This window comes from Mauremys reevesii, unplaced genomic scaffold (genome assembly GCF_016161935.1).
Source record: "Mauremys reevesii isolate NIE-2019 unplaced genomic scaffold, ASM1616193v1 Contig29, whole genome shotgun sequence".
Classification (NCBI taxonomy): Eukaryota; Metazoa; Chordata; order Testudines; family Geoemydidae; genus Mauremys; species Mauremys reevesii.
Genome location: NW_024100839.1, coordinates 103752 through 115133, shown reverse-complemented (window position 1 = coordinate 115133; position 11382 = coordinate 103752). Strand labels below are relative to the sequence as shown.

The 11382-nt window shown below is 48.6% G+C and overlaps 2 non-coding genes across 2 annotated transcripts; one reads left to right on the top strand and one right to left on the bottom strand.

The window, feature by feature from the left end:
* Positions 1 to 726: 726 nt before the first annotated feature.
* TRNAS-UGA lies at positions 727 to 808 on the bottom strand. Its single transcript has one exon. It is a non-coding gene; the product is annotated as a tRNA-Ser (tRNA).
* A 3941-nt stretch (positions 809 to 4749) lies between these two features.
* On the top strand, positions 4750 to 4831 carry TRNAS-GCU. The gene has a single exon. It is a non-coding gene; the product is annotated as a tRNA-Ser (tRNA).
* Positions 4832 to 11382: the final 6551 nt, after the last annotated feature.

Genomic DNA, 11382 nt, shown 5'->3' with positions numbered 1-11382 from the left:
CTTCACTGAGCCAGGCTGGTAAGGTCCCAAGTGCCCCCTCCGGCCTGGCAGCTGAGAGTCTGTGCAGACATCAGCCCCCCTGCCAGCCCCACAGGCAGCAGCAGCGCCAGCCCCCCAGCACCACAGGGGCACTCAATGCACTTCCTGTGGGGAAATGGCTCCTTGGCGTCCAGCTGCTAGAGTGAGAGCCAGGAGAGAGCAGTGTCTGGCTCACCTTGGGGAGACAAGAGACCTGGTGAGTGCGGATCTCCTCAGCCTCCCCGCAAGGCTGGTCACATCTATAGTCACTGTGATAGTCAGTGCTTCACTTCAGGGCCGGACCTATACGGGTTCAGTGCCCAGGACAAATCCCCATTTCTGCCCTGCCCCACTCCACCCCTTCCCCCAAGCCTCCACCCCTGTCCCATCTCTTCCAGTCCTGCACCTTCCTGCCCCATTCCTCTCCCTGCTCCTCCCCCTCCCCGCCCAGCGCCTCCTGCACCCCACTGAACAGCTGGTCACTGGCAAGTGGGAGGCGCTGAAGGGGAAGAGAAAGAGCTTGTCAGCAAGGCTTCAGGCACTGAGAGTTTGCCTGACCCCTCAGGGACACAGTGTGAGGGGGTGTCCCAGGGATCTCTATGAAAGGAGCAGAACAGGATTTCCTTGGGGTGGGGAGAGAATTGAGAGTATCTCAGGGGGTTGGACAGAGGTGTTGCCCCGGTGAGAGACTGGCTAAAACACAGGCCTCGCTGTGAGCAGGATTTGAACCTGCGCAGGGGAACCCTATTGGATTTCAACTCCAACGCCTTAACCACTCGGCCATCACAGCTGTGAGCACAAAACTGCCCCAATGCCAGAGAAACTGGTAAAGAATCACAATGCCCAGGTGTGAAGTCATCTGAACTACAGGATTCCCACCGCAAACCTGGCTCCCAAAGCACAGGGGGGGATTGGGGGTTTGTTCTCTTTGCTTAGCCATGTGCAGTCGCTCATGCTCCAATACGTCTGTTAGTCTATAAGGTGCCACAGGACTCTTTGCTGCTTTTACAGATCCAGATTAACACGGCCCCTCTGATACTCCTAGTGACACTCTCCGATGGATCCCCATCCTCCACCCACCGTGAGGTAGGTAGGAGCGGATCATTATTATCCCTACTTGAAAGAGGGAGAAGCTAAGGCTGAGAAAGGAGAATTAACTTGTCTTAGGTCACACAGCCAGCCAGTGGCAGAGTTGGGAATAGGACCCAAGACCCCTGATTTTCAAACTAACCATCAGACCTTGAATTTCACACATTGAATGACCTGAGTAAAGTGCTCTCGGATGAGCTCCAGACCAACAACAGTGCACAGTAATTATTCAGCAAGTATTTGAGGAGAACTGCAATGTTAGAGAGAATCATGAACTGCTCAGAGACCATTAATGCAGAGAAGCAGCAAAATTTGTCAAACGTATGACTGGTTCTGACTTATTTCCTTGGTCTTAAAGAGAACAAGGACCTGAGTCTCCTCCCTGTCAGTAACCCCCTGCTCAGCCAATCAGGGTAGAGACTGAGGACGGGACGCTGAGGGTTCTCACCAGAGAGCCCAAAGGATGGCCCAGGTCACTGATGGGGATCACTGCCCGAGCACTATTTCAGCCCCACATTTTTGGGTGGACCTCCCACAGTGGGAGCTGCAGAGCACTCCCCTGCAACACACATACACACACACACACACACCGCTCCTGGTGTTGGGAGGGGAACAGATGAAAGGACAAAAGAAGCAAGAGACAAAGAGAAAGGAGGAAGGGATGGATGGAGGAAAAGGTGAAACAAAAAGGATAAACCCTAATGACCACAGTGATTCTATGGGACAAAATCCCAGGTGCGAAATAAAATTCTGCCTCCTTAAGTTCGTGTTTTCATTGCCTAGAATTCAACTGTCACCAGATGGATCAGACTGAACAGGTTTCAAACCTCGAGGAGGCTCTTACCTTCTAAACTGGGACGTCTGTTTTCTAGTAAAATCACTCAAAGGGAAGGAGAAAACTCGAAAGAGGTTCCTCCTGGCGCTCACGTCCGTGAACCCGAATACTCTCTCAGTCCTCAAAGAGAGACCTGGAGAAGGACACTTGCTGAAGCAAAGCCACAGGGGTCTCTGAGGTTTCCCTGGCCCCTCGCCCCTGTCCTGCCTGGCTGATGTCAGCATCTCTCTGTGAGGTCACCACCTCCCCACCACCTTTGACCAATAGTCTGAGGTCCTGCAAAAGGCCTTTGTGATGTCACTGCCACACCCCTCCCTTGCTGTGCTAACGTCCTGCCCCTGGCCAGGCACTTTGGAGGTTTGAACTACTCCCTGTGGATCACCCCACTCAAGGAGCATTCGTTCTAGGCAGCAAGCCGGCTAGACAGGAAAACATCAGACGCTGCTCCCAATGCTACACTCAGTTTTTCAGAAATTAGTTGACTTTATGGCCAGAAGAGACCATTAGAGCATCTAATCTGACCCCCTGCATATCACAGGCCTCCTGTATGACACAAGAGCTACTTTGGGGCAAACACATTCCAGAAAGGCATCTAGTCTTCATTAAATGACATCAGGAGATGGCAAATCCACCACTTTCCTTGGTAGCTTGTTCCTGTGGTGAATCATCCTCGCTGTTGAATATTTGCATCTTATTTGTAATATGAATTTGTCTTTTTTCACCGTCCAGCCACTGGGTCTTGTTATGCCTTTCTCTGCTAGATTCAAGAGCCCTTTCATATCCAATCTTTTGTCTCCATTAAGGCCCTTCAACACTTCAATGAAGTCACCTTTCAATCTTCTTTTGATAAGCTAAACAGGTTGAGCTTGTTCAATAGCTCACTAGAAGGCATTTTTCTCCAGGCCTCAGAACATTTATTGGCTCTGTTGGTGTCACTAGGCCTAAGTAAACCAAAGTTGTGACTGCAGGCCTGAGTGAACCAGAGGTCTTCCATGCTGTGAACTTTAACCAGCCCAGCGCTGAGAAAACTCTCCCAGCCCCAGTGCTGGGGCTTTGACTACACTGGCGCAGCGCTGCAGAGGGTGTGTTTTCACACCTGCTGCAGCGCTAAGATGCTAACAGACAGCAAGCAAAATGTGTAACTGTCAGCTGTCTCAGCTTGCAAATGCAGGAGTTTAAAACAGCAGAAGCGGCGGGAGGAGGGGAGAGGGGGGCGGAACATCTGTATGCGTTTGTGCTGTAAAGGCCATAGATAAGCATGCGAATGAGAACTTTTCTAACACGCTGAAATGTAATGTTTAAAGTAACTGCTGTTGGGAAGGGAGGGGTGAGGGGGAAAACCAAACAAAATGCTTACACAAACAAGTGGGGTATAAATGCTGGGACCCTGCCTGCACGGGTGTGCAGGATTTGAGATGCTTTTTCTCCCTGGCACCTTATTTGGGCTCAAATAAAACTGGTTTTGCTTCTCCACCCTGGTGTGTCAATTAGTGCTACGCACACCGGGCAATGAACCCTGCTGTTGCTCCGCCTCAGGCTCTTTGAGCTGGCAACAGCTCTTTGGTTATCAGACTCCTGAACTGCAGCTGGATGTGACTCTTGTTCTTCTGCACAGCACAGCTCCTGGAGAAGAGGGATCTGCAAATGTATATTCATATGATACCTTTGTTTAATTGATGAAAACATAAATTGACACTTTGAGGACTGAAACTGATTTCAGCTGATAGACAGCTTTGCTAGGTATTTATGCATTTGGACAGTGAAATGTTGAGTGTTTACATCCATATCAAGCACCCCTGTACAGTGGAGCTCCTGAACAGAATGGAGAATGAAAATGAACATGTTTTCCTTTTTTTAAAAAAAAGAAAGAAGGTTATAAGAAAACACTGGGGGTTGAATCAAGGACCACTTGATCTGCAATCAAGCACTTTACCACTCAGCTATACTCCCATGATGGCAAAAGCATGGACTCATGATCTCCAGGACTTTAAAGGACAGACCCTCCTTCATCGAGGTCCTTTGCCATTCCCAGGCTACAGATAGTTTTAAAAATGAGGTTTGATTAAACTTGTTAAATGTGGTAAACACCACAGCTTGCACACCCACTGATATAGCTTCTCCCACTGACATAGCTGCCATCTCTTGGGGAAGTGGATTAACTACACCCACAGGAAAACTCTCTCCCTTTAGCATAGAGCAGTGGTTCTCAAACTGTGAGTCAGGACCCCAAAGTGGGTCATAACCCTGTTTTAATGGGGTCACCAGGGCTGGCATTAGACTTCTTGGCGCCTGGGCCTGAAGCCAAAAGTCTGAGCCCCACCACCCAGGGCTGAATCCCTCAAGCTCTGGTTTTGCCCTCCCCCAACTGGATAAGAGGGCACAGTGTGAAATGTTTGGGGACCACTGGTTTAGGGTGATGTTCTCAATCACTTCTATGAAGTCCAATAAAAGCTATTCCTCACCCACCTACCCGTCCATCAGGACCGACTAGGTATGTTCTGCTGCCCTTCACTCATGCAGGAAGGATAATAACATTTCATTCCACTCAATCCTAAAGTGATTTGTAACCTGCCACCAGCCAAAACTGGTCATTTTTGGGAAAGTGGCCCCATCATGCTGCATATCTAGGCAGAGTAGGTGTGTCTGTGCAAACACGGTCTGTTCCTGAAGTCTTTCCCCCAGCTCCTCACTAGATGTGAGGAGGGAGCTCATTCAGCCCTTGCTTCCACTTAGTATTTAAAAATGCCTTATTGCCCCTGTCTCTGCCGGCCTTAGATTTCTCCTCCTGTCCTTTTCTTTACAGTTCTGATGAGGTGGCCGAGTGGTTAAGGTGATGGACTGCTAATCCATTGTGCTCTGCATGCGTGGGTTCAAATCCCATCCTCATCGGATGCATTCAGTCTTCACCCATCCTTTATAGACAACCATCTCCCCCTTTGGTACAATGACTGATCAAACAATTGTACTTCTTGTAAACAGAAACTCAGAACTCCCTTACTTTAAATAAAATGTCTAAATCCCAGATTTCTAAAAAAAAAAAAAATTATCTAGTTCTGTATTTCTTAGTTTTTATCTCAAAAGGAACATCCTCCTCATCTCCCTCAACCACCCTGGCACCTCCCCAAATTATTAAAATATCCTCAACCCGAGCAAGCCCAGAGCAGTGAACCAGAGCTAGTGTCTAGACCAAGCTGTTCTGAAAGAGGCAACTCAAACATTTTCTCCCTGCTTCCCTTGGCAAGGTCTGACTGAGAAAACAAAATTCCCCAGACTGAAAATTTTCTGCTGAAACACCCATACTAGTCTGTTTGGGGACGTTGATTTGAATCTATTATTATTATTCTCTTCTGAATCAGTTCAGTTCAGTCTTTGTCCTCCAGGTGTGTTTGCAGCTGTTGAGTTGTGGGGGAGAGAGGCCAAGTCATGATGCCTCTTCCCCCCTTTCATAGTTTCTTCCAACTTGCTAGGAAGCTCCTTTGCTACGATGTGAGTCAAGCAGTGTCCATTGTCGCTGTGCTATCTCGGAGAAGTCTGCATTGTACACGGTTCCTGGGATAGTCCTTGGGAGTGTGGATCCCTTCAATGGACCAGCAGCGAGTCTGGCTCCTCCCTTGTCACACCTGAAAGGCTGGTGGGGGCATTTCCCAACCTCATAACATATCTCAGTAACACACACAGAGCAAAACTTCATAACTTCCCAACCAATGCGAGCACACACAATCCAACACGATATTAATGTTCAACAGATCAAGACTTTTGAAATGACACCTCACCAGGCAGACTTTGTACAAACCATCTCATCATTATATGAGAGTGGTGAATATGGGGCTTGCAGGTGCTGCTTTGAGCACAGCGTGCCACACCTGGGCTTCCATTGCAGTGGAGACGTACCTTAGAGTCCATCTCTCCTGGGATAAAGATGGCAGCAGGGCTGGCCTGGGTCATCTGACTTGGGCTCCTGGAGCTAAAGCTGAGGGGCTAAAAACTGTGGTGCAGATATTTGTGTTCACACTGAAGCCTGGGCTCAGAAACCCTCACCCCTCATGGGGCCTCAGAGACTGGGCTCAAGCCCATATGTCTGCACTGTAATTTTATAGAGGTTGGGAGGAGTTTAGCAAGTGGAAATGGTAAAACCACATTGAGGACTGGGCCACTGACCTATCAGCTCTTAACACCCAAACTTTCAGTAACTCTATTATCAGTGCCTGTGAGTGTAATTTAAGCCATAGGTCCATCTAGCTCTGAATCTTGTCTTCTGACAGTAGCCAATACCAGGTGTCCCAAAAGCCACTCCTGAAGGTACCAGTGGGAGTTGAACCCAGAATCTTTTGTTTACAGGACAGGTGCTTTAATCAGCTAAGCTATGACACCTGTGGTTATTTAAGCCATTGTGTCTGCCCACACCTGAATCTCTGCCAATCCCCACTGGGCCCTGACAAGCTTTGCTCATGTTTGGATTCTGTAAAGCAGAGGAGTAGGTGAAGTTTTGGTCCCAAGGTGTGTGTGTGATTCTTTAGACAGGTCTACACTACAAAATTAGGTTGGAGTAATTACATTACTTAGGCTGACAATGCAGTTATATTAACCTAATTCCAGTGTAAATAGCAGCTCAGCTGTCAGAACTTTCTGGAGCTATGAAAGGGGAGGTACCCAACCTCTGTAACAGGAATGCAAGGCAGGTGATTTCACGGCAGGCATGGTGGGATACTGGTGGAGGCCAGTTATGGTGATATAATGACCAGCAGCATTTACACTGACAATTTGTCACTTTGAGTTTGCTGCAAAAACCTCTAGACCTCTTGTCAAGGTGGTTTTATTTTGTCACCAAAAGAGGGAAGTTTTGTCACCAGACATGGCATTGCAGTGTGTGCACCAGCCACAAGCTGCTGACCGAGGGAGCATTGTGTGTTTTTCACATACCTGAGCAATATAATGATGCTGAAATACCTTTGTAGTGCAGACCTGGCCAAGATATATATATATATATATATATATATATATATATATATATATATATATATATATATATATATATATATATATATATATATATACACACACACACACACACACACACACACACACACAGAGAGAGAGAGAGAGCTTGCAAGGAAAACCTCACCAGCTCCTCTGCTTTGCAGAATCCAGACACAAGCAAAGTTTGTCAGTCCCCAGTGGGGATGGCAGGGAGTCCGCTGTGGGCAGACACGGTAGTTTAGCTACAGGCAGGCACCATGGCTTAGCTGCCTAAAGTGCCTGTCTTGTAAACAGGAAATCCTGGGTTCAACTCCCAGTGGTGACTTGTTGTGTAACTCTTGGAGCACCTGGTATTGGCTACTGTCAGAGGACAAAACACAGAGCTAGATGGGCCTTTGGTCCAGCCCAGTATGGCTGTTTAGATTATACTCACAAGCACTGATAACAGAATTACTGAAAGTTTGGGAGTTAAGAGCTGATAGGTCAGTGGTCCAGCTTCTCACAGATGACCCCCCTCCCTCTGGGACAGGGGCAGGTCTGGGCTCTCACAGCAAATGCTCATTGTGGCTGCCAGAATCTGTGAGCAGCTCATTTAGTTTCCACTGAGGGTTGCGTCCTGCTTCGTGCACCGTGTGTGAGAAAGAAAATCCTAAACCACCCTTTGAAATAACGAATGCAGCAGGACGTGTTATTGTCCCTGCCCCAAAGCAGACAGACCAATGGAGAACTGCCATTGAGTCCAGGGTAATACTCCACTGCCATTTTACCTTTTTTGCTTGCTAAACTCCCTCCCAACCTCGTGGGGTCCCAGAGCCCAGTATTGAGCTTGATCTGAGATGTCTACGGTGCAAATTTACCACCCCATGGCCCTAGCCTGGGAGCCTGCACTGGCACACGACAGCCGTAGGTGTTTCATTGCAGTGTGGACATAGCCTAGCATTATGTCTACACTGCCATTAACACACCCAAGTCACTATTCTCAAGCCCTGGGTCAGTTGATTCAGGCTTGTGGGGCTTGTGCTGCAGGGTTATAAAATTACAGTGTAGACACTTGGGCTTGAGCCCAGCCTCCGAGACCCCATGAGGGGTGAGGGTCTCTGAGCCTGGGCTCCAGTCTGAGCTCCAGGATCCCAAATCAGCTCATCCAGGCCAACCGGGCCAGTGGGATTTTCTCACAGTCTAGATGCCCTCTCAGGGTATGTCTACACTGCAATGTAAGCCCAGGGTTAGCAGAAGTCATGTCAGCAGCCCCAACACATAAACGTAAACCATGAGGGAAAGACCCACCCCCCAGATAAGCTGGGCAGTGTACTTCTCCCTACGGTTCATAAGTCCAGCAAACAAAAGTCCTTTAACATGAGCCATCCCCTCTCTGCACCCCACTCACAGCTGTTGTCCTTAGTCAGTGCAAGCCCAGAGGTGCCTCTGTAGAGTTCACCTGCCATCCTGGGTGGAAAAGGGGGGAAATAAGAAGGCTCCATACTCACTATGTTGTCTAGGGACTCACTCATCTCTTCACAACCACCCTGTCCTAATGTTGGTCTGACACCTCAATTTTAGTATTGAGACCCAGAGCTTGGCCCACTTGGCTTTGGAACCCCTGTCCCTGCCTAGCAAGTGCTATTGAATTGAGGGTGAGTCCTCAATCAGGGTCTGCCAAGCACAGTTGTGCTGCCCTCGATTCACACAACAAGGATAACAACCCTTTATTTCTCCTGCCCCTGTAACATGGAGACTGGGAATCCAACACCAGCCACAAGTGATCATTTCGGCAAGCAACCCAACAGATTTCCAACATATTGTAAAATCCACATGCAGACTCCTACACGAAACCTTGCAAGAAAATCTTCCTGAGGGGGTCTGAAGCACCTGCTGCTGGAGGGAAGGAGGGAGCTGTGGGTTGGGATTGAGGAGCAGCGTGAGGAGAAGGGGCCTGTGGGTTGGGATTGAGGGGCACTGGGAATAGAAGGGGCCTGTGGGTTGGGATTGAGGGGCACTGGGAATAGGAGGGGGCTGTGGGTTGGGACAGAGGAGAAGGGTGAAGAGGAGCAGGCTCTGGTTGGGAGTGAGGAGCAGTGAGCATAGGAGGGACTGAGGGCTGGGATTGAGGGGCACTGGGAAAAGAGGGGACATGGGTTTAGGCTGAAGAGCATCTTCATTTGGGGATCCAGCAGGACAGGGGAAGGCAGCAGGTGATTCTAATTCCTTAGGGATATTCAGTTGTGTTTATATATGTGTGTGTGTGTGCGTGCGCGCAGGGAAGGAACATGCTCTATGCCCAGAGACCTTTATTCCTCCAGGCTGCAAGGACAGAGGGGCTGTCAGGAAGTTGCCCCTTCAAACCCACACACAAAAAGGCCCTTCTGAGGAAAGGGAAAATCCTGAAGAGAAAAAGTAACAAAGAGGACATGAGAAAAACAGTTTAAGATCTTGGGGAGTAGTTTATCACATGACCAGAGACTTGAACTGTGGACCCTCAGATTAAAAGTCTGATGCGCTACCAACTGAGCAAGAAACCAAACAAGTTGGTGTAGAGGAGAAACTAATCAAGAAAACAAGAGTGGGAAACAATAGGGGAAACCTGCTGCTCTCTCTGGCCCGGTCAATACTATGATTTTATATCAAATTTAGCAGCATTAAATCACATTAACCCTGCACCCGTCCACACAATGAAGCCCTTTATATCGATATAAAGGGCTCTTAATACCAGTATCTGTACTCCTCCCCAACGAGGGGAGTAGCACTGAAATCGGTATTGCTATTTCGGATTAGGGTTAGTGTGGCCGCAATTCAATGGTATTGGCCTCTGGGGGCTATCCCACAGTGCACCATTGTGACCGCTCTGGACAGCAATCTGAACTTGGATGCACTGGCCAGGTTGACAGGAAAAGCCTCATGAACTTTTGAATTTCATTTCCTGTTTGCCCAGCGTGGAGCGCCGATCAGCACAGGTGACCATGCAGTCCCAGAATCCAAAAAGAGCTCCAGCATGGACCGTATGGGAGATACTGAAGCTGATCTCTGTATGGGGAGATGAATCTGTTCTATCAGAACTCCGTTCCAAAAGACAAAATGCCAAAGCATTTGAAAAAATCTCCAAGGCCATGATAGACAGAGGCCACAACAGGGACTCGACACAGTGCTGAAACTTAAGAGCTGAGAGCTGAGACAAGCGTACCAGAAAGCCAAAGAATGAAATGGATGCTCATGGAGGGAGGGGCAACTGACGTCTGTAGCTATCCCACAGTTCCTGCACTCTCCGAAAACCATTTGAATTATTGGCTGAGTTCCCAAAGCCTAAAGGGTCAAAAATATTGTCGCAGGTGGTTCAGGGTATATGTTGTCCCCCTCCCTCCCCATGAAAGCAAAGGGAAAAAATCATTTCTTGCCTTTTTTTCCAATGTCGCTGTATGTCTACTGGATGGTGCTGGCAGATATGGTGCTGCAGCACTACACAGCAGTGTCCCCTTCCCTTCTCTAGATGGTATGGTAGGGCTGATATCCCTCATCGTTGTCCCATGAGTGCTCCTGGCAGGTCTTGGTGAGGTCAGTTGGGGGTGCCTGGGCAAAAATGGGAATGATTCTCAGGTAATTCTCTTCTTTAAGCTTTGTCTAATGGAGATTCAGTCCTGCCTGGAATATCATAGCAGCTGGAGGCTTCTCTCCCCTCCCCACTTTGAACTCTACTTGCAGAGGCAATAAAGTCAGTGTTGTTTCAAATTCCTGCATTCTTTATTACTTCATCACACAAATGGGGGGATAACTGCCACGGTAGCCCAGGAGGGGTGGGGGAGGAGGGAAGCAATGGATGGGGTTGTTGCAGGGGCACCCCCTAGAATGGCATGCAGCCCATCATTTCTGCAGGATGTCTGGGGCTCTGAGCTGGAATGACCGTTTGTCTCTCTGGTTCTTTAGGAGGCTTGCCTGATAGTCTAGGCAGGACTGACTCTCCCTTCAGACAAAACTTAAAGAAGAGAATGACCTGGGGAGTCATTCCCATTTTTGTCCATATACTCCTGGCCAACCTCACCTAGGCTGGCCAGGAGCATCCAGGACAGCAGCAGACAGTACAGTATAACTGGTAACTATCATTGTAAACTTGCAAAGCAGCAGATGGTACAGTATGGCTGGTAACCATCTTTGTTAACTTGCAAAAAGCAAGGGAATGCTGCTGTGTAGTGTTACAGTACCGCGTCTGTCAGCACCATCCAGTAGACATAAAGTGACGGTGACAAAAGGCTGAACGGGTTCCATGATTGCTGTGCTATGGTGTCTGCTCAGGCAATCCAGGGAAAAGGGCGCAAAATGATTGTCTGCCGTTGATTTCACAGAGGGAGGATTGACTGATGACATTTACTCAGAATCACCCGCGATGCTGTTTTTGCCCCATCATGCACTGGTATCTCAACCCAGAATTCCAATGGGTGGGGGAGACTGTGGGAACTGTGGGATAGCTACCCACA